This window comes from Lissotriton helveticus, chromosome 8, assembly GCF_964261635.1.
Source record: "Lissotriton helveticus chromosome 8, aLisHel1.1, whole genome shotgun sequence".
NCBI classification, from domain to species: domain Eukaryota; kingdom Metazoa; phylum Chordata; class Amphibia; order Caudata; family Salamandridae; genus Lissotriton; species Lissotriton helveticus.
This window is the reverse complement of record NC_136069.1, coordinates 379,566,419-379,589,792: the sequence shown is the minus strand read 5'-3', so window position 1 is coordinate 379,589,792 and position 23,374 is coordinate 379,566,419. Positions and strand designations below refer to the sequence as shown.

Genomic DNA, 23,374 nt, shown 5'->3' with positions numbered 1-23,374 from the left:
AAAATAAAATAATAAAAATATTTTTGTATTAATAAATCATGTATTTATGTTTTTCATGTCCATTTCGGGTCAGTACTGTTTGGCCTATTAAAATATGGGTCCACATGGGTCAAATTGTTTCCTATAAGTTTATGTGCATGTTTTGTATTTACCCTGATATAGGAAACGTTATTAGGTGTACCCCTTCTTTTTGGTACAAATTATTTAAAAGCCGTCTCAGACATGGTGGTCCGTGTACAATTTACGACCCTATTGGGAATCGCAAACCGTGTTTTCCGCACTGTTGACTGTTGTACATGGCATATTGAGACTCGCAATTTGCGAGTCACAAAAGACTAGCAATTTGCGAGGCACAATATTGCGCATCGTACATCTGGCCACTCGTGTTTTATTACGACATTTTGTGCGTAAAATATCTTCCATCTTGTAATTTTATGCATTCACATAAACCCTCACTGTTGCATTGTGTAAACATGCATTAAAGAGTTCCTTTGTTCTTTTGTGTAAAGTAAGGAGAGGTGTTATTCCTGCACCTCAGCCAGTGTGACTGTGGTGGTGGAATGTTGGTGTGTGAGGTGGCTGTGGAATGTTGGTAAGTAAGAGAGTCAGTTGGAGGATGGGATAAGCAGCAGGAAGGCTGCTCCTGGTAGGGCTCTTGTTAATATCTTACCTAATAAGCCTACTTATCTAATCGACCTTTGAACTAGACATCTTTTATTACAACAGTATAGTACAAAAACAGAGCTGTATACGCATCAGCATTAATGCCAAATGGACCCTCGCCGAGTGTGGCACATTCAGTCATCATGTCTTCTTAGCCAACACCACGTTGCATTCAGGCACTTGGAGTGCAGTGTTGGGACATAGTAAGGGTTCAAAAATAAAAGCATGCAAAGTCCTTCTAGCTCCAATGCTACAACTGACTGGTATATAACCACTTGTTAAGTATGCATCAAAAGGATTAAATAAATAATCCAGGTCCTGGCAAGAACATTTAGAACAACTAACACAGGCCCTGCATGCACCCAGATCCCAAAGACTCACCCTTTGTGGCGATCAGAGAAACAGCCAGCCCCTTCCTGACCAGGGATTTTCCGAGACAGCCCACTTCTGCTGATGAGTGTTGCTTTGGACACCAAAAGTCCTCAATCCTGCACAGCCTGGGGAAAACTGGAGCAGATGTTGTGAACCCTCTGCAATGACACCACAACATGGAGCTGCTTTCCCATATACTCAGGGCACCGGATTCATTGGAGGAGGTGATATTGCCATAAGGAGTTGGCTCCGTAGCATTATAGACTAGTTAAGGTAGGCAGTAAAATCACGCATGGCAGCTTTCTCAAAGGAAAGGATGCTGGTTTTAGAGCGCACCTTGTTCTAACGGTGCATGCCCTACCCACTGTGAGTTCAAACAGTTCTATGCCATCTTTATTGACCAGCAGGTATAGATTTTTTGCGCAAAAACAAAAAAGGGGTAGGAATTTTCAGGTTTCAAAATTACTCGATCAGAATTTAACAAGAATTACATCATATATGACGGGCCCCAAATTTGAAGTAAGTAATTGCAACCTTTGACCCTAATGCTATTTTGTAAACTACAGGAGCGAGGAGACACACCAAAGGGCCGGGAGAACAAGCATTCCTTGCCAGCAAACGCGAAGGCATACCGGTAAACTCACCCTCGTTTGGCCGGTTCGACAGCCATGGACTCTTATTCAACACCCGGAGTTTTTTTTTAAAAAAACGTCAGCAGGCTTCAGTGCGATCGCCGTCTTTCAGCGCTTTAAACGGGCAGGTTCTATTCGGTGCTGAGCCCCTGCACTTCCTTCATTTGAAATGGAGAGTACCTACAGTTCTCAGCACTGCTGCAACATATTTAATGGGAGAGAAGCGGCACTTCTCAGGAGCAAACGGGCGCTCTAAATAGTGTGTACCTGCACTTTTACATTTCATTTAACCTCTTCTCAAACCTATACCGCCAGATAAAAAGTTCCTTCTCTCCTCATTTTAACGAGAACATTCGCCCTCTTAAAAAAACACCAGATTTTAACTTCAGTTGAAATTAGCGGGCTTACCGGTACGGCAAATATCGGTATTATAGTCCCTAGCCACGGACCATGACGGATAAGCCACAAGGATTCGTCTGCTCCTGCGTCATTCCCTAAGAGATAATCAGTTAATTAAAAGCGCCCAGCTTGACGCGACACACAGAATGAGAACCACGCGGCCTGTACGCACGTCGTCACGTCGTGTCATCAGCTGACTCCCTGCCGCGAGCCGCCGCGCACCTCCTGATCCGAGGATCTTTGCCACGCCCTCCCGCTCCTGTCTCCTCTGTGCGCTCTTCTGCGTGGCGCAGGTGCGCGCGGACTATCTGACTTCGCACTTTCCTCCCTGTCTTTCTGGTCCCCCTACGAATGCGGTGAGTGTCGTTTCTCATGAGAACGGTTTCCCCACTTCGGGGATAGATTTGCCTGTTTCGAATTTTTACTACGCACAGTGTGAAGGGCACCCTGGTGTTAACCTTTTACTTCTATGTAACATCCCATTGAAATGTATTAGACGTGAAGTAGTATGCCGAACCATACGTGGGGATCCTTATTACTAGGGTATGGGGGTGCAGTGCGCACTTTGAACCTGGGGAGCACTGCACGAACAGTTCCAGGGGTGTATCTGGCTTTCTACTCCTAACAGAAAAGTGTTTTGTGAGGAGCAATTTGGTCCACGAACGTCTTTTTGTGTTCCTGTTCCAACTCGGGTTCGTGGGGGACAGGAGAAAGCTATTCATCGAGCAAGAGCACTTGTTGCGCAGATGAAGTACATTAGTGTGGAACGTAGGGTTTGTTGATTATGTAATTCCATATGTGAATAATTGGAACGTACATAGCTACCAACCAGCTCCCTGTCATTTTTTTAACCATTAGACAATTCTCAATTTTTAGAGAACATCTCCTTCTGTTAGGTATGTAAACAGCTTAGTGTCATTACTGCTACTAACTGTAGGGTCTGCACCAGCCCAGGAGCATGCAGTTCAATTACGTCACACTGGAGCTGCGATCAAGCATTACTTTAGTCTTCAGCATACACTCACACACTGCACATTGCATCCTACTTCCTTTTAGCCACACCCCAACACCTCCCCGCATATTATGTATTTCCTGTTTAGAGTGTGCCCAAAACAACGATGGTCGTAATGCACTTGAAATCAATATGCTACATCTCCCGCTTTGTGGGAGGGCCACCTCGATTGGGCAATGGTGGCATAGGCCCAGGTGCTTGAGCTGGACCTGCTGGCTGGGTCCCCTCACGCATGGTTTCAGGACTGGACAAGTGGCTTGGCAAGTCCTAAAAATGTGATGTGTTCCCAGTAATTGATTGTCCAGGAAGATGTGCTGTCACCATGTGTTCCTTGCATGCCACTACCTGTAAACAATATGTGGCAGAAGGAGTGTCTGTTTTTCGTCTTTGTCTCTGCTTAACCAGTGCCCAGTCTCCTTTGTCAAAGACTATCTCCTGGGCGTGGCAACTCTGATCGGCATACATCTTCCTTTCCCCTCTAATGTCAGCGTCTCAAACCTTGTCAGTGTTCACTGATCCATTGAGGTAGTTTCGTTCTCATGCCTCTTCCAAATAGCATTTGGACTCTCACCAGTTGTGAAGTGAAGAGTTGATCGATAGACCTGGAGGGAGTGGTACATGGCTTGGTTCAGATCAATTCCCTCCATGGACTCTCATTGAATGGTCCTCTTGAGGGTGCCCATTAATTGTTCAACTACTCCATTAGCTTGGAGCAGAGGGGTGTACTCTTTTGGTGTTTGACGTTGAGTCATGCAAGAAATTCTTTGAACTCATTGCTGTTAAGGTGCGGGCGATTATGAGATTTGAGGATTTCGGGGATTCGCCACATTGCAAAGATGTCATCAAGCCATCCTATGACTTTGTCATGAGTTGTCAAAGATAGGTCTTCTTCCAAAGGAAAACGTGAATATTCATTTATGACTACCATAAGATGGTGTTGATTTCCTAAAGGCCCAAACACGTCTACTGCAACCCTCTCCCAAGCATGAAGGCCATTGTCACTGGGTGCTGCAACACCTTGGGGTTCAAACAATTGCACATGTGGCACACCTTCAGCTCCTTCCTGACTCGGTCATCTAACCGAGTGATCCACATTCAATCTGTTAAGTATACCACAGTGTCCTTTGTGGGCTAGGTTGATGACCTGCTGTCTTAGGCTTCCGGGTATGCCAATCCTCAAGCAGTATTACGCCTTCTTGGGTAACTGCTACCTCATCCTGTACATTTTTGAACTTTCGGATTTCACATCATTGGCAAGGGGCTGGGTATTTCATCCCCATGATTGCGTGGTAATAAGTTCTTTGATTATGGTTTTATCTTTATGTGCATTGGTGGCAGCAGTGATTTGTTCCACAGGCAGCCACTGGCATGGTGGATCTCACAATAAAGTTGAGATGTGCTTCAGCTGTCCTTGAGGTCAAACTGTGACGAGATAGTGGCACTCGTGGAAAGTAATCTGCAGGGTTATGATCCTTCCCCGGTTTGTGCACAATCTCATAGTCTTACTCTCACAGTCTTAAGCCCTACCTCTCGATGTGAGGGGACATCTTGGCCTTTGTGTTTCCAACAATTGAAAGCAACAGCTGTTGATAAGTGATGACATGAAAATGTTCCCACCACAGCCAGACTCACCTTCACCGGCTCAGAGTAGACATGTTCTGTTTCAGACAGGCTTCGACTGGCATAGGCCAGGACGTGTCTCTGAGCATTCGGATGGCATTGTGTTGAGCAAGGATGGCCTCTAGTTCTAACAGGCTCGTGTCAACTGTTGTTTCATTATGTAACTTACAATCAAAGTAGGCCATTTCAGTTGCATTCTCAATTGCATGTTTAATGACTTTGAAAAACTGGTCGCATTCCGGAGACCAATGAAATAGTACATTTCGTATTGCCATGTCTCTCAATGGGGCACTCACTGAAACAAAGTTGCAAACGTATTTTGAGTAATAAGTAGCTGTGCCTACAAAGGATCAGAGCATGGGAACATCCTTGGAGGGGTCGGGGCGGCACAAGTGGATGACAGTGCCTGCACCTTTGTTGAGTTTGGAGTCCCCCATCAGAGAATATGTGCCCAAAACTTGTTTGGTTTTGTGAAACTCACACTTTGCGACATTCAAAGAGAGACCGGCATCTGCAAGTAAATGGCATACTTGGGTAAGGGCTTTGCCATGTTCTTCCTGTGTTCTCCCAAAAACCAGTATGTCATCTCTGTAATTGAAAGCATGTGTAAGAGGTTGGATTACTCAGCGAAACACATCCTGAAATATCTCAGTGGCCGAAGATTCTCCAAAAGTCAGTCTCTTATATCTGAACAAACCAACATGAGTCAGTCAGTCAGTCAAAGTACTTTATTCGATAATTCAATATCATAAAAAGGCAACATTAATCAATATACAAATTACAGTTACATACTTAAAAAGTTCACAGAATTTCACAAAATTTGATATAAATAGTTAAAAAAGTATTAAAAATATTAAAAAGGTCAATACATATACAGGGTAAGTACTATACAAACTTGCATGAGCATAGATTATAAAAATATGATCAAGTGTGGAGATTCAATATCTTTTTTCTCTCCCTAACAGCCCCCACCAAGAAACTTGCAACATGAGAGATGACCCTGGGGCTGTTTAATAATTGCAAGTATAGGAGAGCAGGCCTCACCTGAGTAAACCCCGCTTCCTTGAGAATAGGGACAAGAAACTTCCTCCTTGCCGCCATATAATGGCCACAGAACATTAAAAAATGCATTGTGTCCTGCTTAGAAAAATTATCACAGGAACACGGAGGCGCTTGATCGGAGGTACACCATGCCTTTAATTGACCTAAATTGAAATAAATCAAATTTAAGCGAAAACGCGTTAAAAGAAATCTATGGTAGGGTCTGTTAACTAAAACCAGGTAGGACTCAGGGCCTGGAGGAGGATTAGAAATCATAAGGTTGGATCTGACAGTAGTTTTTCTGAGTTCCCTCTCTTCTCTATACAACGACAACCTTTGTAGCATTGCCACTTTTGTTAAAGCTACGTCCTTTGCGGTTATCTTTTCTGGCTCAAAAAAGAGCTCTGGTCTTCCAATGTTATGAAAACCTTTCTTAACGTAAGATAACCACTTAATTTTGTTTACCTTGTCCAAGTGGAGACAATCCTTGAGGATGGAGTGATTCAAGGAGAGTTCTTCGTTTAGCCAGGTCTTTAGCCAGGTTATTAAAGGCGCTACCTTTATTAAATCAGTAACAAAACCAGCGCCCAGTTCTGAGTGCACTGAAAAAGAGGGGGTTGACTGCGGAACTGATAAAATTGTTCTCATAAATTTATTTTCAGTAATTTGCAGGCAGTCTGTCGCACCATGTCCCCATAGTGAACAACCATATGTCGCTACCGCCAAACACTTTGCTTTATAAATGTTTAACAGTGCTTCTATTGGCCTTCCCCCGAGCTTTTTACTAAAGGTCATAATGGCCATAGAGGATCTTGCGAAAGCAGTGTTTCTGGCTTTAATCTGTGTACTCCAAAGCCACCTCTCCTCAAAGATAATACCTAGGTAGGGGAATGTTGGGACTCTACTTAGTTCCTCACTGCCACAGAAGAAGGTTTTCACATTCTTCTTTCGGGAACCTTTACCAGTTATCATAATTTGGGATTTTTTTACGTTAATTTTAAGGTCTAATGAGGTCATAAAAACCTCAAAAGCATCCAACAAATGTTGAAGCCCCACCCCAGTTCGTGAGAGAAGGACAGCGTCATCCGCATACAGGAGAACCGGTATACCCAGGTCTCCTGCATGTGGTATGTCTGCCTTCACCTCCTTAAGCACTGATTCAAGGGCGTTTATATGAATCGTGAACAGGAGAGGGGCCATGATACACCCCTGCCTGACCCCCCTTTCTGAGTGAAAATAGCTAGAACAACGCCCCTCTGTGTTTACCCTAACGGTGGCCCGCAGGCCAGAATGTAGATCCGCCAGGAAATTTACCAAAATTAGATCAAGGCCTAAGTCAATTAGGATCTGCCACAGTTTCGGGCGATTCACAAGGTCAAAGGCCGAGGAAAGGTCCATAAAACCTAAATATAAGGACCCTTCCCTAGCAACAGTGTATTTGTCCACTAACAGTTGTAAGTTAAGACACTGATCCAAAGTGCTTCTTTTGGATCGGAAACCATATTGGACATTAGATAAGATCCCTTTGTCATCGAGCCAATTCTGCAATTTACGCAGGATGACCCGCCCCAGGATTTTAACAGATTAATCTATTAGGGAGATTGGACAGTAACATGCTGGATCTGACCGATCCCCCTTCTTAAATACTGGGACGATGATAGACTCTTTCCAGGAAGATGGAATATTCCTGTAGTTTAATGCATTGAAGACCTTGCTCAGGATTTTTGACCATAATTTTGAATCGGACTTAAAGATGTCTGCTGGGACCCCATCGGGTCCAGGTGCCTTATTTTTCTGCGTTTCGTCTATAGCCCTTTCTACTCTGTGACTTCAAAAGTAACATAGTGACCCTCAACTCTCTCTTTAGTCATAAATAACGACTCTTGAGGAGTGGTACTAGGGTATATGTTACTAAAGTGTGTGATCCAGGCCTCATCAGCGACGTTGGATTCAAGAACGCTATTCTCTACAGGAGCGAATAGGGGTTGATTTACGACTTTCCAGAATTGCGAGCTGTTTTTTAAAACATCTGGATCTAGTAGCTGTGACCAAGCATTATCTTTTAGCACGTTTTTTCTGTTTTGTATGGCATTTTTATAGGTTACTCTTAGCCTGGCTACTAATGCACGATCTTTTGGATCAGACTTTATGGCCCTTAACAGGTCAGCATGAGCCTTGGAGCAAGAGCGATCAAACCATCTCTTGGCCCGATTTTGTGGGCGGCCCCCGGCCACCGTTAAGCTCTGCTTGATCGGTTTGTAAATACTGTCAAATGAACTAATCACTTGCTCAATAGCAGCCTGGGAGTCTAAACACTTTGCTACGTCCTCATCCACCTTATTCAGGACGTCCTGTAAGACGACCTCTGGATTTATATTTGCCCATTTTAATCTGCGACCCTGATCTGTCGGGATCACTTCCTGTCCACCCTTATGTGACGCTATTTTAAATGATAAAAACCCTTAGACAGAACCTCCAACAAGACTGGATTGTGGTCACTAAAGACTGAGATTTCTGTTCTGTACTTAAAACCCTTTCCTAAAATGTAACAAGAGATACAAAATAAAGTCAATAACTGTACCATCACCCATGCCTTTAAAAGTAGGGACAATCAAATCACCTTCCCTGCAACTTGATTCATACAGGTTCCATGCCGCCAGAAATTCTTCAAGAGCCTCCCCCCTTTTTGTGAGTTCAAAGTGCGCTACTGCAGAACATGGGGGACCCTCTTCTACTAAATTGGCACATGGATAGTTACACGGGTGAACATTGAAGTCACCTAAAAGAATTATCTCAAAACCAGTTACCGTGGTTGTGTAGACTGACAAAAATGTATCTAATTGGTCCAGATTAAGTCTGGTGCTAACATCATTTACAGTAGCATTATAAAAATTTATAAATAAAATACTGATGGAATCTGGGGGATTCAATTCCACAATTAAACAATGACTGCATCCTGAGTCTAACTGAGTTAGCTTTCCTTTTAACTCTGTTTTAAACATAGTTAGTAGGCCCCCTTTCGCTCTTGCCGCCCGACTGCCTATGGCAGGGATAAAAAAATGAACATATCCATCAAGCGAGAAACAGTTCAATTGGTCCCATGTTTCCTGTAAGGCCACAATGTCAAAGGTTTTTAGATAGTCAATCCAAATTTCATTACCCATTTTGCCCCTTAATCCGGCTATATTCCAGGTCATTATTTTACATGGTTGATCTTGGTTCTGTTGGTGTTCTACCAGTCAATCATTTTCCTCCAAAGATGTTAAAGGAGCAAACCGGTTAAATAATGGCAAGATTTGCTCAGGTGGAAAGTTCGGTCTGCATAAATTGTAACAATAAGACTCTTGAGTTGTTGGATTATAATGACCAGAGTGGACATGTGGCGCTGTGCTTTGCACAGAGGGAGATGTTAACGGGTAGTGATGAACAACTTGAGGTTTCATTAGTTCATTTAAGTGATTATAAAAAAAAAACCAAAGGGCGGGCACATACAGAATTGTCCGTCAACGGCAGGGAGGCTGCCTTCAACAGAACAGTTGCAACATTCTGAGGGTGCCTAAAGTTTATGATGACACAATCTCCCCTGCTAGATTTTTTTGAGTTACCTATCCAACCTACTCTTCGTGTTGACAGGATATCATTACAGTAGGCAACAGGTAAGCCACAGTATTTGCACAGCCAGGCTATTACATTATGATTTAAGGAGTCACGCGTTTCACCTCTGGCATCCTGTAGGTGTGAATCTAACCCTGGCACATTAGTCAACACAACTATGTACGGTGCACAGTCAGGTGAGAGGTTGACTGTTGGTTTTAGCTTTCCCTCCCTCTATCCAGTAGGTTCTCCTGTAACGTTTACCTGTGTATTGACTCGTAAAGTTGGGTGAGTAATAGGTATCTTAGTGGGAGGCTGATTACTAACTACAGCTGAGACCAAGGTTTTGTTCGACCCACCATCTGTGTTAGCTCTCACCTCCTTCACCATCGCATCTGGGCTAGGGGGCCTTACTGTTTTAGTAGAAGATAAATGGGTGGATAAGTGGACTCAATTTAGACACTTCCTTGACAACCTGGTCAAGTTTAGCTCCTTCCCCTTTACTTGGTACAACATGGCCCTTGTGAGTTTTACTAATTGCACCCAGATTTTGCGGTGCTGCTATGGGGGGAGTCAGGAGAGTGCTTAATCTAGAAACTTCTAGAGAGACCAAATCAACTTTTTCTATCTGTGGCCTGATCATGTCTTCCAATTTAAGCGTAAACATATTTACTAAAAAATCAAATTGATCTACGGTCAAAGTGTCCGTGTCATGCTCTTTGTGGGTAACAGCAGTAGGCTTTAATTTAACAGCAGTGGTATCCACCTTTTTTACTCTGTGATGCACTACGCGTTTATTTTGTGTCCTCCTACAAGCCCTAACCACTCTACGAGCTGGTGGGGACATTTGAGAAGGTGCTGGTGAAGTAACCGGAGATACAGATGGTAAACTTTGAGATGTATCTAACGGCGTGGAGGGCGGGGAGTTGTTAGTCTCCTCAGGATTTAATTGTGTTAAGGCAGTTATACCTGGAGCCCCTCCCAACGTAGCGCTGGAAGACATCTCTAGGACTGTTAGCTCTGGAAGTGCGACGCTACTTCTTGGTGAAACAGGTGGGCTAACACGACCCAGTGACATGCGGCGATCTGAGTTTATTTTAGACACCACTTTAACCATATAGTTTTCTATAGTGCCGGTGGGATTTGGCATTTTGGATGAGCGCAATTTAGTCATGACCACAACTGAGTCTTTAGCCACTCACAGTTCAGCAGGGTGTCCTGATCGGCAAAATCAAAGGCCGTGGCCCAGCCCGGCCTCTGACGGCCGCAGACGGTCCCGCCCTTGTCCCGGGCTTCTCCCGGGCGCGCCCCGCGGGACAAGGAGGCGAGGGATCCTTTATGCGCCTTCAGGCGCTTCCTGTTTGCGAGGGCGGCACCTTTGCCGCGATGACGCTGCTGGGGGTTGTAGTCTCAAACGGCCCCGGCGGAGCCAAGCCCGGCCAGGAACACCACAGTGAGGGACAGAGGTCGCCGGAGCCAAGCTCGGCCAGGAACACCACAGCGAGGGACTGAGGTCGGCGGAGCCAAGCCCGGCCAGGAATACACAGCGGAACCAAGCCCGGCCAGAAACACACAGCGGAGCCGAGCCTGGCCGTGTGCAACAACCGGTCAGTAAAAATCGCCTCCCCCTGGACTCTGTGGCGAGGGATCTTTTATGCGCCTCCAGGCACTTCCTGTTTGCGAGGGCGGCGTCCTTGCCGCGATGAGGCTGCTGGGGGTTGTAGTCTCAAACGGCCCCGGCGGAGCCAAGCCCGGCCAGGAACACCACAGTGAGGGACAGAGGTCGGCGGAGCCAAGCCCGGCCAGGAACACCACAGCGAGGGACTGAGGTCGGCGGAGCCAAGCCCGGCCAGGAACACACAGCGGACCAAGCCCGGCCAGAAACACACAGCGGAGCCGAGCCCGGCCGTGTGCAACAACCGGTCAGTAAAAATCGCCTCCCCCATGAGTCAAAAAAGTAGTTATTTATCTGCAGTTGTCCTCCAACTCGAGTTGATGGTATCCTTTATTCCGGTCAAAATGTGAAAAAACTTTGGCTCAGTTGAATTGAATGATCATGTCAGCTATGTGTGGAACGGGGTGACTCCCTCTCAATTGATTTGTTTGCCTGACGCATATCAACCCAAATGCACACCGCTCCGATACTATTCTTTTTGGTCCTACTATTATGGGCAAAACCCATGGCGTGAAGCCCGTTGAGCACTCAATGAAGTCACGTTTTAAGACCCTTGGCTTTGTAATGGTTCAGAAGCAGCACAGGCTCCTGCCTTTGCCTTTGTTCCTGAAGAAGTGAGGCGCGGCACAGAGAATAGGCTGTTAAACACTTCCACTGGTATGATTATTATTATTATTATTGTTATTGGGTGCTTGTTCATTTTGAATGTTTTTTTGGGACAGTGTCCAAATGAACTTTGTCGCCTTGTTTGCTAAGTTTTCTTTGAACTGTGATCTTTACAAGCAGCTATCTCCATCAGCGCACACCAATCTTCTTTGTTGGTACTCACCAGTGACGTCCGAACACCGTTGTATGATGAGTTTGACGACCATTGATTTTGCCTGATTTCTACATGTCCTAGCTGATGTTGCTTTATGGTTTCAGGGACGTGGCGAGAATGCTTCTTTAACATTCTCTTGTAAATTTTTTCTTGCCGTTGTGACACACTTGATTTTTCTTCAGCCCAGTACACAGATATGAAATGGTCCTCTTTCTCACAACCTTTGCAAACTTGTTCAGTGGCTGAACATGTAACCTCATGGGCAAACGAAAATCCACATCGGAAGCATAGTTTTGTTTTCATTGAAGATGTCGACTTGCGTGTATCTTGTTTATGCTTGTGCTTGCTTTTCCCATTCAATGCCGATTCATTGTGTGCTGTTACTGCTCCCATTTCAGCAGCTTGTCAATCTGCCTGTTGAGCTCTCATAGCCATCAGCATTTTCTCTAGCCTGTGAATTTCTCTCAGCTTGCGTCTTCTAAACAAATCTGAAAGGCAGCCATCAATGACTGTGAGGCGCATGGCTTCTTTGTCAGGGAAGTCACAGAACTCACAGTGTTTAATGAGTGCATCAAGTCTTTCAATAAACTTGTGCTTTGTTTCACCAACCTGTTGTTGTGGTTGAAGATATACCTTTCATAGTCTACATTCGGCATTGGACAGAACTTAGCCTCCAGGCTTCTTTTACCTTTTGGTACAATTTTACATCAATCGATGAGACCTCTTTCACTACATCTCGTACAAGGTTTTTCAATTATTTGATGATCTTCTTGTCATCTGATTCCTCTAACGCATCTATGAAGTCATCAAATGTTTTGATACACGCAGCCCACCTGGCACCGACGGTGTACTTCTTAGAATTGTCAAAAGGTGCATTTTATTTTGTGCTCCCTACTGCTGCCATTGTGTTGGATCATGCTTCCCATAACCACACCTCCCCACATATCAGTATTTTATCTTCAGACTCTGCCCAGACCACAAGGGCCCTAGTGAGCAGTACATCAGTATGCTACACTAACCACTTTAATTCCTTTGTGATCATCTACCGCCCTGTCCACAAAAGTGTTACCAGACCTCCCTAGCTACTGGTGGACTCTCACCCGTGTCTCTCTAAGGTAACTGAAGACCACATGCTGATCTAAGGCTAGAATCTCACTGTCATTAAAGCAGAATTCCCAGACAAGAGTAGCAAGTCAGAAGCCGTGCCATTAAATCATAGCGCATGAAAACTGGCAGCAAGCTGCCAACCAACTTTGATTACAATCAACGACCTATGTGTATTAAATACCTCAGGGAAGTGTTGTAGGCGCTCCAGAAAGCAGGCCTCACGATTAAGGTCAGTAAGTGCCAGATCGGCGGGGTTTGGCAGTGTACTTGGGACACCAGGTAGAGAGCGGCCAGCTGGTGCCCCTGCAGCCCCTGCAGCCCAATATTGACACCATCCTGGCTTGGGAGCCCCCCAAAACCCAGGCAGATGTGAGGGCCTTCTTAGGACTCACAGGGGACTACAGGAGGTTTGTTAAGGGATTTGGCACCATTGTTGCCCCCTTAACAGAGCTGACTCACAGCTGAACGAAGAGGGCCTAGACCAGCCTTTAGTCTTCCTTAGCCGGAGACTACTCCCCAGGGAACATAGGTGGAGTGCCATAGAAAGGGAAGATTTCGCTTTGGTCTGGGTACTGAAGAAGCTGAGGCCCTACCTGTTTAGGACTCACTTCTGGGTTCAGACCGACTGCAGGCCCCTCAAATGGTTAATGCAGATGAGCGGGGAGAATCCAAAACTGCTGAGGAGGTCCATCTCCCTACAGGGAATGGACTTTACGGTATAACACCGCCCTGGCACAGAGCATGCCAACGCAGATGACCTGTCCAGGTTCTTCATCCTTAGCGAAGAGAGCTCCCAGGCGAGTGGATAGTTCTCCGTACTTTCAGCTGGAGGGGACATGTGTTAGACTTGGCATCTTTTGGCGTGTTTCCCCTGAGTTTTTGCTTTCTGACCTCCAGGTTTTGACCTGTTTTGGCTGACGTTACGTTTCTGCGCACTTTTCGCACTGCTGATCAGTGGTAAAGTGCAGGCGCTCTCTGTGTCAATTGTGTTATGGATTGGTGTTTCCACGATTGGATATTTGATTTACTTGTTGGTCCCAAGTAAAGTGCACTTAGTGTGCCAGAGCCTGTGAATCAAAATGCTACTCGTGGGCCTGCAGCACTGATTGTGCCACCCACGGGAGTAGCCCTGAAAAGGTACCTCAGACCTGCCATGGCAGAGTCTGCGCGCAGTTTGTAACTGTCCTGTCGACTTGGCCCGTGCACACACTGGCCAGTTCCTAACCTTCCCTTTTCTTACATGTCAGGCACCTCTAAGATAGGCCCAAAGTACCCCTGTGGGCAGGGTGCAGTGTATGTGAAAGGTAGGGCATGTTCTGGTGTGTGTGGCATGTCCTAATAGTGGATTACAGCCAATTTAGATTTTTACTATTGCAAGGCTACCAGTTTCCCATAGGACAGAATGAGAGGTTTTGTTTATAACATCTTATAAACATACCTGGCCCAGGGAATTTGGTAAGAAAATAAAATGTAGTATGCCTGAACTCCGAATCTAAAGATGCATCTTTTAGTGAAGGTGATTTTTACATTCTGCATTTGAAAATACCACTTTTAGAAAGTGGCCATTTTCTTGCTCAGTCATCCCCTGTGCCTCTGTTGGAATGTGGATTGCCTGTCTGGGTTTTGGATGACAGAAGGCTAGGGGGCAGCAGGGGCTCCAGATAATACAGGTAGGTCAGGAAAGGGCTGAATAGACCTGGGCTACGATGGGGGAAGGGGGAGGAGATTTCCTTGCACCTCAAAGGGCATTGTCTGCCTCTGACAAATGCCGTCTCCACCTTCTGCCAGTAATTTACACCAGAGAGGGCCCGTCTGGGTCTGTACGGGCACAAACACCCTCTGCCTGGAAGATGAAAGGATTTTTGGACATAAATACTGGGTCCCAAACCCAGGAACTTTAGAACTCTTTTTGGGATCAAGAAGACTGCCAAGAAGAAGAGCTGGAGAAGCTGTGAGGAGGAGCTGGAGAAGCTGTGAGGAGGAACTAACACTTTGCTGTGTGCTTTGCTGGGCTAACCTGCAGTGGCTGCATCTGTCTTGGGCAGTGAAGGGCATGGACTGGAGTTTCTGCAACCTAATGTGTGAGCCTCTCTAAGGGCTTGAGGTAAAGCTTGCCCCCTGTTCACAAAGTCTCCGGAACAGTAAAGACTTCAAGCTCTTCTGCCTGCAGCACTGGGGACTGTGGGTTTTGTGCTGCATTCGAGGAAAAGCAACTTGACGGCGTCTGCAACGCCGCTGCAGACTGCGTGTCCTGAAGGCACCGCCGCAACGCGACCTCGCCTGTTGACGCCGTCACGCAGCCGCTGCTTGCACCGTGACCTGTGGGCATCGCACTCCGCACCGCCTTGCTTCACGCCGAACCCTTGGCACCACAGAGAGCACTACCGCAATGCCGCACCGCGACCTGGGTCACAAGGACGCCGCCACTGAACCGCTGCTCGCACCGCGACCTGTAGACACTGCACTCCGCACCGCCTTGCTTCGCGAGGACGCCTTGGCCTCCCCGCTGCGGCCGCTCCACACCGAAATCGACACCGCTGCTTGCACCATGGTTTGAGGTCTCCGCTCGTAAGTCACACGAACCACCGCCCTCATCCCACACCGCAGCCTTGGCCCACTGACGCCGGCACCATAGACTCCCGCTCTTCAGCTGACGACAGCACTTCAGCAACGTCAACGCCGCTGCTTGCACTGTGACCTGCCAGCACCGTGGCGAGCACCGCCTTTATCTCACACCGCGACCCTGGTCTCACCGACGACGCCATTGGGCGCTGCCACTGAGCCGCTGCTCGCACCGTGACCTGGGGGCACTGCATGCCGCACCACTGCACTTCGCACTGCAGCACCCGATGCCTGCTGACACCAGCGCTCCTGATTCCATCAGAGAGGAGCTCGACCTGCGACATGAGTGACTTCAAGGGCCTCATCACCCTGCATCTCTCACAGGTACTGTTTGCAGGTCTTCCCGACACCGTAGCTGGCCCGCGACCAGCCAGAACTGTTGGATTTGCTGTTCACGACGCCATGGTAGCCCCAGACGGAGGTACGGACATCGAGGAACTTTGTTTTAAACTTGTTTTGATAACTACAGGCTTTTTTTCATATAGTATTGTGGATTTTTTTCATTTTTTGGTCTTGTTTTAATTATATAAAAATATTGGATATTTTTCTAAACTGGTGTGGTGTCCTTTTGTAGTGCGTACACTGTATTACTGTGGGTTATGTACAAATGTTTTACACACTGCCTCTAAGATAAGCCTGACTGCTCGTCCCAAGCTACCAAGGGGCTGAGCAGGGGTTATTTTAGGAGTGTAACTGCCTTATTCCGACTAGAGTGGAGATTTTTGCCTGGCTACGGACCTTGCCCTAGCATACCAGAAATCCCATTTCTAACACCTGCCAACACAGCATGTGCTTTACCACAGCATGTTCCAGGTGTCATGGGTTCAAGGCTGACAGCCTTTCTGTTTCCACCATAATGTTTGTTCTTGCAACTAGGTGTGCTGCCATCAAACATGTTTGCCTTCCCAGTACCGCTCCCCGGAAAGGCCCTGTTGGCAAGGATGGGACAGTATGTCAAGCAATCACAGTGCATAAATTGTCTTGTTTAGAATTTATGGGAGACTAAAGTAAAGGGCCGGCTTGTCCCTACCGGCTTTCCCAAGAATCTGTTGGCTAAGTCCCTGTGCATGAATTGTTGTGGTTTGCTTTATTTGCGCTCCTATACATTGGGGCCTTTCCGTGTGGTACTTGTTTCGTTAATTCAGATGTGAAAAAAATATTTAACCAAGGCACTGTGATGTGTGGCTGTTTAGAAGCTCCTACCTGCCGAAGAATCTTTTGTAAACACCAATGTTGCATAAGCCTGGTTCTGCCGGAGACAATGCTTAATAGACCTCTCTCTCTAAATTAATATGGGCTTAACTAAGCCGAGAGAAAACTCTGCAGCTTCCTGAGTTGCATATTCACTAGAGCATGTGAAGATCAAGCCTCTGCTGGGGCATGCTCTTGAACTCCCGAACCTACCTAGCCTGAAAGAGGCAGAGACCACCGGTATGCACACTGAAAGGGTGTCTTAACCGCATTAGCCGCTAGCGGTTTTCCCGCTGTGTGCGGCGTTTTTTTTTAAAAAAAGCGCGTTACATGACGAGCTGAGCTCGTCGTGAGCGTGCGAGCGGCACAACTCATGACGAGCTCAGCTCGTCATGAGCGCGGAAGGGGTTAAGTAATGCAACCGTTAGTGATACTCAGTTGACACCACAGTCTGTGATTAGTGTGGCTCCTGCCCCCCCCTCCCAGCGGGATCGGCTCCAAGCTGATAGCACTTTTGTTTGTTGCCACACACTGAGGGTGTACCAATTACTGAATGATGTGTGACCATAACAACCACTGCACATATTTGACAGAAGCCGAGCACCTCTGTCAGTTACCGTCTGTCCCAGTGAGAAGTGAAGAGTGCTCGCTGCCTCTTGAGAAATAAAACAAGCATTTGCAATGCAATATGTCTCACATTTGTGAGAGTTTAAGCTATTAGCATTGTAAATGACAATGCCTTTTATTTTATATATATTTGAAGGAGGGTATTTTTCATATTAAGGTCAAAGGTAAAAAAAATATATTATATTTTCTTTTACCTTGGACGTTAATGTGAAATATACCCTCTTCCCAGATCAGATGAGCCTCCCATCATGAGGCATATTTATCATTGGTATTGGTACCCAGGTACCAGTATTACCCATCACGGTATGTGAATGTTATATCTTGAGCCTAAAAAGAGGAAAGTTCATTTCACACAAGTGTGCCCCGGGGAGCCTGAGGATCCACAGTTGTTGTGTCCCCCCCTCCCCCCCCTGGAGACATTTTTACAGAATTTCAACAAGTCAGCTTGTTTCGTAAACAAGAGTGTACAATTGTCAGATACCACTCTCAGCTTTGCTGGTTAGAGCATGGAGTAGGTTAAGTCGACCTAATGCAGTGTCTCCCTAGCATCCATAAATGATCTTCTAGCTTCTCAAACTGTTGCTGTAAAAAATGGAAGAAATTAAATTTTTCCACTCTGGTACTTTACTGTGCCCTGCTCCCTGTTTTAGAACAAAGTCCTTTTCTGTAAAATTCAGAAGGTGGGCGATGATTGGGTGTAGGCCTTGGGGTCAGGGACCTGTGGGCTGATCAAATATGAAGTACTGCGGAAACCTTTCCTTTCCAAAGTTCTCCGCGAGCAATGTTTCCACAAACGGCTCAATTGTTTTGGAAGACAGTAGATCTGACAATCCCCAGAATGTGAATGTTATTAGGCCTTCATTGTGCATCTAAGCCAGCACATTTTGCCTTGAAAATGGCCACAGATCTTTCCATGTGTTAGTAAGAGATCTGTTTTCTTTTAGTGTTTTGGTGCCATCTTCTATGTCAGATATATGCTGCTGAGCCTCATCCAGCCTAGTGGCTGGTCTGTCCAGTTGCTCTTTCAGTGGATCAAAGCACGGTGTCCAGTTTTAGGTCTATTGTTGCTGATCTGCAGTTCTGTAAGTATGTGTTTCATGTCCTCCATCAAAGTGAACACAGATTCATGTTGTGTGGCATCTGAGCTGAATGTGTCTGTGGCATAAGAGGCCGTACAGGGTTTTCTGCCCTCAAAGGGGAGCTTAGACTATCTTGCATTAGATTCCACAGTATCTGGATTGCAAATTGAGCTGAGTATTCACAGAGAATCAACAACTACAGTGGGCGCCCTGAGCGGCCAAACACCTGTAGCATTACTCATCACAGAGATCTCGTTTTATAAGTGGCACGTTCACTTAGTGGTACAGTCCAGTGGTAAACCTGCTGCAGACAGAGGATCATTGTTGATATAGCAGTCTCAAATCTGAAGTTTGATATCGGAGCCAGGTTGGCCCTGAAACCTCCTCATCCAAGTAATACTCTCCAAACAGGATACCGTAAGATGTGCCCACAGTCTGCCAAGGAGCGATATCCGGGGACCCTCTGCAGTAATCAGCTAGCTAGGACTCTCAGGAAAGCAGAGCGATAGGTCATGATCGCAATTTTAGGGTACCGTCAGAAATGGAAGTGCTGCCTGCCGGAGCCGTGAGGCCACACACCTGTTCCTAAATGACCGCCTTCTTGCATCAGTCGCTCGATGTCAGAACTTCTGTTTGAGCATAGCAACTCACTCCAGCAAAGCCATGGTGCGGCTCCACCATGTAACACTGACCTCGGACAACATTTTCGCAGTACAAGGCATCCAACAGAATTCTCTGAATAACTTGATCAGTGCAGCTTCTCCGACTTTATGCATGGCTTAAGTGTGCCTGAATGCCAGATATTTCTAAATCCTCATGCATTTTGAAGGGGAATTGAGCCCATTTACATTAAGTGCCCTGTTATGTATTTGAGGTTCACTTGCATCCTTGCTGTTATCTGCTGCCCTTTCTCACCCACCCCACTTGTCCCATTTCCCCACCCTGATTAATGTAACTCAACTAAACAAAGGATTTAAAGCAAAAACAGAACCAATATCCCACCGTGCTCTGCATTCATGCAATCTTTCATGGTGGTATTGTCTAGACTCCAGCCTCGGCCCTGATCGTGGACTACTCCCTGTGTGCTGGAAAAAAGTGATAGATACTCTCCATTGTGCCTGTCTTGGGTCTTGTGTTTTTGTCTTTTGCTGAAGTTCTCCTGATATTTGTTGTCATTTCTCTGCATAGTTTGAGTGCTCTTCCGCATAACTATTTTGGTTAGTTATATATGTTGTTAGTAATTCTATCTATATTTCTCCTTAAATTCTCTGTGGTTTTTAGTGATTTTAAATGGAAGTCATAGCTATTTTCCTCTGTCTTTACACCAGGGCCTTTGAACATAATAAAGTATTTGCCTTTGGTATTTAGGGGCTGTGGCTTGTCCCTTTTCTCAATATCGTGATTTTCAGTTCTCAGAATTCCATTCTTTGCTCATTGTGCCTTAAAGTCCTCACAAATACTTGGTGATTCCTGTCCCTTCCCAGAAAATGCACACAGCATGGAAAAGCTCATCGAAAGCAGGTCTCCTTTTTATTGAGAACATCAACCAGTGGCTTCAAGGTTTTTCTTCTCACGGGGTGATTTGGGGTAAGTCCTGCAGTAAAATGATCTTGCCTTCTCCAAATAGAAGTGGGGCATATCTTGGCTTTTGAAGAACTTGTTACCCCTGGGGACAGAAAGGCACCTTCACCACGATATCAGGTAGTTTAGCTGATTATGAGAAATTGTGTTGTTGGTTGGGGGAAGCAGGAGGTGAAATAGCCACAATCCTTCTTAGGGTGAACCACAAAAAGTCACTAAATTGACTTGTGCTTAATTAACCCTCTGGTAGCTCTGCGCAAAAACAGTCAGGCTTAACTTCGACGCAATGTGTAAAGTATTTATGCAGCACTTTAACAGTAATAAAATTAAAATACATCATAAGAGAAATCCCACAGCAATTTAGAAAAATAGGGCACATTTTACAAAATTATTTGACATCAAAACAACAAAACTCCAATCAATATAATGGAATTTTGAATTTTCAAAGTTTAAAGTGAAAACTACCTTCAGAGATCAAAGTGCCAACCGCGGGCATTTAGTTACACGAGGCTGGAACAAAGTCAGAAGTTATGGCAGACCACAATGGAGCGCTGTGTGGATCCACGTAGTGGATTGGGCCCGGTCTCCACTTACCTTCAGAATTTTAGAAGAAAAATGTCTGAGAAGGCAAAATTCAGCAGGGCAAGGCAGCCAGCGGTGTCCAATGAAGAGGCATCATTGGGGAACCGCTGGACGAACTTGTGGAATGAAGGCCGTTGCAGAATGGATGAAGAACAGTAGCCTGAAACTGAACTCTGACAAGACGGAGGTCCACTGGACGAACTTGTGGAATGAAGGCCGGCGCAGAATGGATGAAGAACAGAAGCCTGAAACTGAACTCTGACAAGGCGGAGGTCCTCATCCTCCTCTCCACCCCCTCCGCCTGGGACGACTCCTGGTGGCCGTGCATGCTGGGAGCTGCACCGACACCCACCAACCACGCACGCAACCTGGGGTTCATCCTGGACTAAACACTATCAATGACCCGGCAAGTCCACTCCATCTCCTCCTCCTGCTTCAACACCCTCTGCATGCTTCGCAAGATCTACAGATGGATCCCCACTGCAACCAGAAGGATAATCACCCAAGCCCTCTTCAGCAGCAGGCTGGACTACGGCAACGCCCTCTATGTCGCAACCACAGCCAAACTCCAGAGAAGACTTCAACGCATACAGAACGCCTCCGCTCGCCTTATCCTCAACATCCCTGGCCACATCACTGCCCACTTGAGAGACCTGCACTGGCTCCCTGTCAAGAAGAGGATCACCTTCAAGCTCCTCACCCACGCTCACAAAGCACTCCACAACACCGGACCAACATACCACAGCAAACGACTCACTTTCTACACCCTGAACCTCCAGCTTCGCTCCGCTGACCTCGCCACCATTCCACGCATCCACCGAACGACCACCGGTGGCAGATCGCTCTCCCACATTGCCGCCAAGACATGGAACACCCTCTCCATCCACTTGCGACAGACCCAGGACCTACTGAACTTCAGGAGACTTCTCAAGACCTGGTTGTTCGAGCAGTAGTGACACCCTCTCCACCCCCACAACGCCTTGAGACCCTCACGGGTGAGTAGCATGCTCTACAAATGATTGATTGATTTATTGATTGATTGGTAAAGATTTCTACATTCAGACTTAGTCTCTTTTATGGAAGTTGAAAATCTTCAGCGGGATAAAGCTGCAGGCTTTAGCCAATGAGAGTCCCACTAAGCTAGATATCTCTTCTGCAAGGAACTGCTGAACTGGATTTGCTGCTGCTGAGAAGCACTTCATTATCAAAAATGGGGTGACCCAAAGTGGTCCTGGACCTGGGTACAGTTCGGTATCCAAAACAATGGTCCTAGACCTGGATTTGTGATAGAATTAATCAAGCTTATAATTGTGAGTTCCTTATTATGAGCTTTCCCTCACTTGCTCACAGTATTCAATACAACCACTTAGACTGGAAATGCAACAACCCAGATTGACATGTTGGAGAATAAACACATTTTTATTCTACAAAATTTCAGTAGTCATTTTGAAAGTCAAATAGTTTTTTACACTTCTGGTACATCAAGAGGATGCTCATAAGAACGTGCAAAAGGAGAAGTGCTCCAGAGTTAAAGGGGTGAGTGAAAAGAGCAAGAGCAAGAGTTGGTGAGGTTTTTAAAACCAAGTAGAAACATGTACTGGTTCACTGATTCCAGTTACTCATATCTTGGCCACATGTAGTATTAACACATAGTACTTTTTCATTAATGTTTGACAATCAAAATTCTTTTGTAGCATGTTTTCACAGATTAGAGTTATACGTGGTCCAAGAGGGTATATGGGGGCGTCGAAGTTTCGACCCGACTTAATGCTTAGGGGTTAGTGGGAGCCTCAGCCTGCGGGTCTTCTTCAGGACGGGAGGGCAACCTCAGTACCAGATAGTAGCAACCATATTTGTGTAAAAAACCTTGCAGTGTCATAGCAGTCATGAATGATGTTAGGATATTCGAATCGCATTTTAACCCGCAAGTGATAATGTTGAGTATTGCCTACAATGTATGATAACTACTCGTTCTCTACTTTATTTACTTTTCACCGACGTAACCACTGTGCAACTTGAGTGTATAACCTAATTGTTTTTAGATGAAATCTTGTATATACAAATGTTCAGTTGATACCCGACATAATCATCATAAATCCTTAGTATCAACCATAAAGCCCTGCAATGACATAGCAGTCCTGTATATTGTTAGGATATTATAATCGCTTTTTAACCCGCAAGTAAAAATGTTAAGTATTGCCTACAATGTATGATAACCACTCGTTCTCCACTTGAATAACTTTTCACTGGTGTAACTTGAATGTATAACCTAATTGTGTTTTGATGAAATCTTGTATATACAATGTTCAGTAGATACTTTCACAAATAAGTACACCCGACGTAATCATCATAAATCATTAATGCTAGCTGATGTGACCTTGATGCACGATAACGGAAGCTCTGTTTGAAGTCTTTCCTCGCTTGCCCATACACGCGCTGCCACCGGCGTGCATGTATGCGCTTTTTCCGGCGTGCGATGTACGTCAGAGAGACTTTTATAAACGTCCTCTTTGCTGCACCTGTTCTTGAACGATTTCGAAGGCGGAGTGCAGACGCCCGCTATCGCAGGTGAGAGGCCCCTTTCCCTAGACACACTGCCAATGCAAGGTGTTTAATATACGCCCAAATTGAAATAGGCCCATCGAACGCCTACCTTCTTTTAGCAGTGACCGCACCAGCACTATTGAGGAAGAGCAAGTCTCCCCCTCTTACTGGGGTAAATGCACGCCTTTCGGCGCCCCACAACAGTAATTGTTA

At 45.9% G+C, this 23,374-nt stretch overlaps 1 protein-coding gene across 2 annotated transcripts in view; it reads left to right on the top strand.

Moving 5' to 3' along the window:
* Positions 1 to 2,210: 2,210 nt before the first annotated feature.
* SPART (spartin) overlaps positions 2,211 to 23,374 on the top strand; it is a 343,637-nt gene continuing 322,473 nt past the window's right edge. Inside the window, exon 1 of one of the 2 annotated variants that reach the window (XM_078657185.1) lies at positions 2,211 to 2,422. The gene's annotated coding sequence lies outside the window, so the exon portion shown is untranslated. The remainder of the gene's footprint in view (positions 2,423 to 23,374) is intronic. The other variant, XM_078657184.1, reaches the window with a different exon arrangement.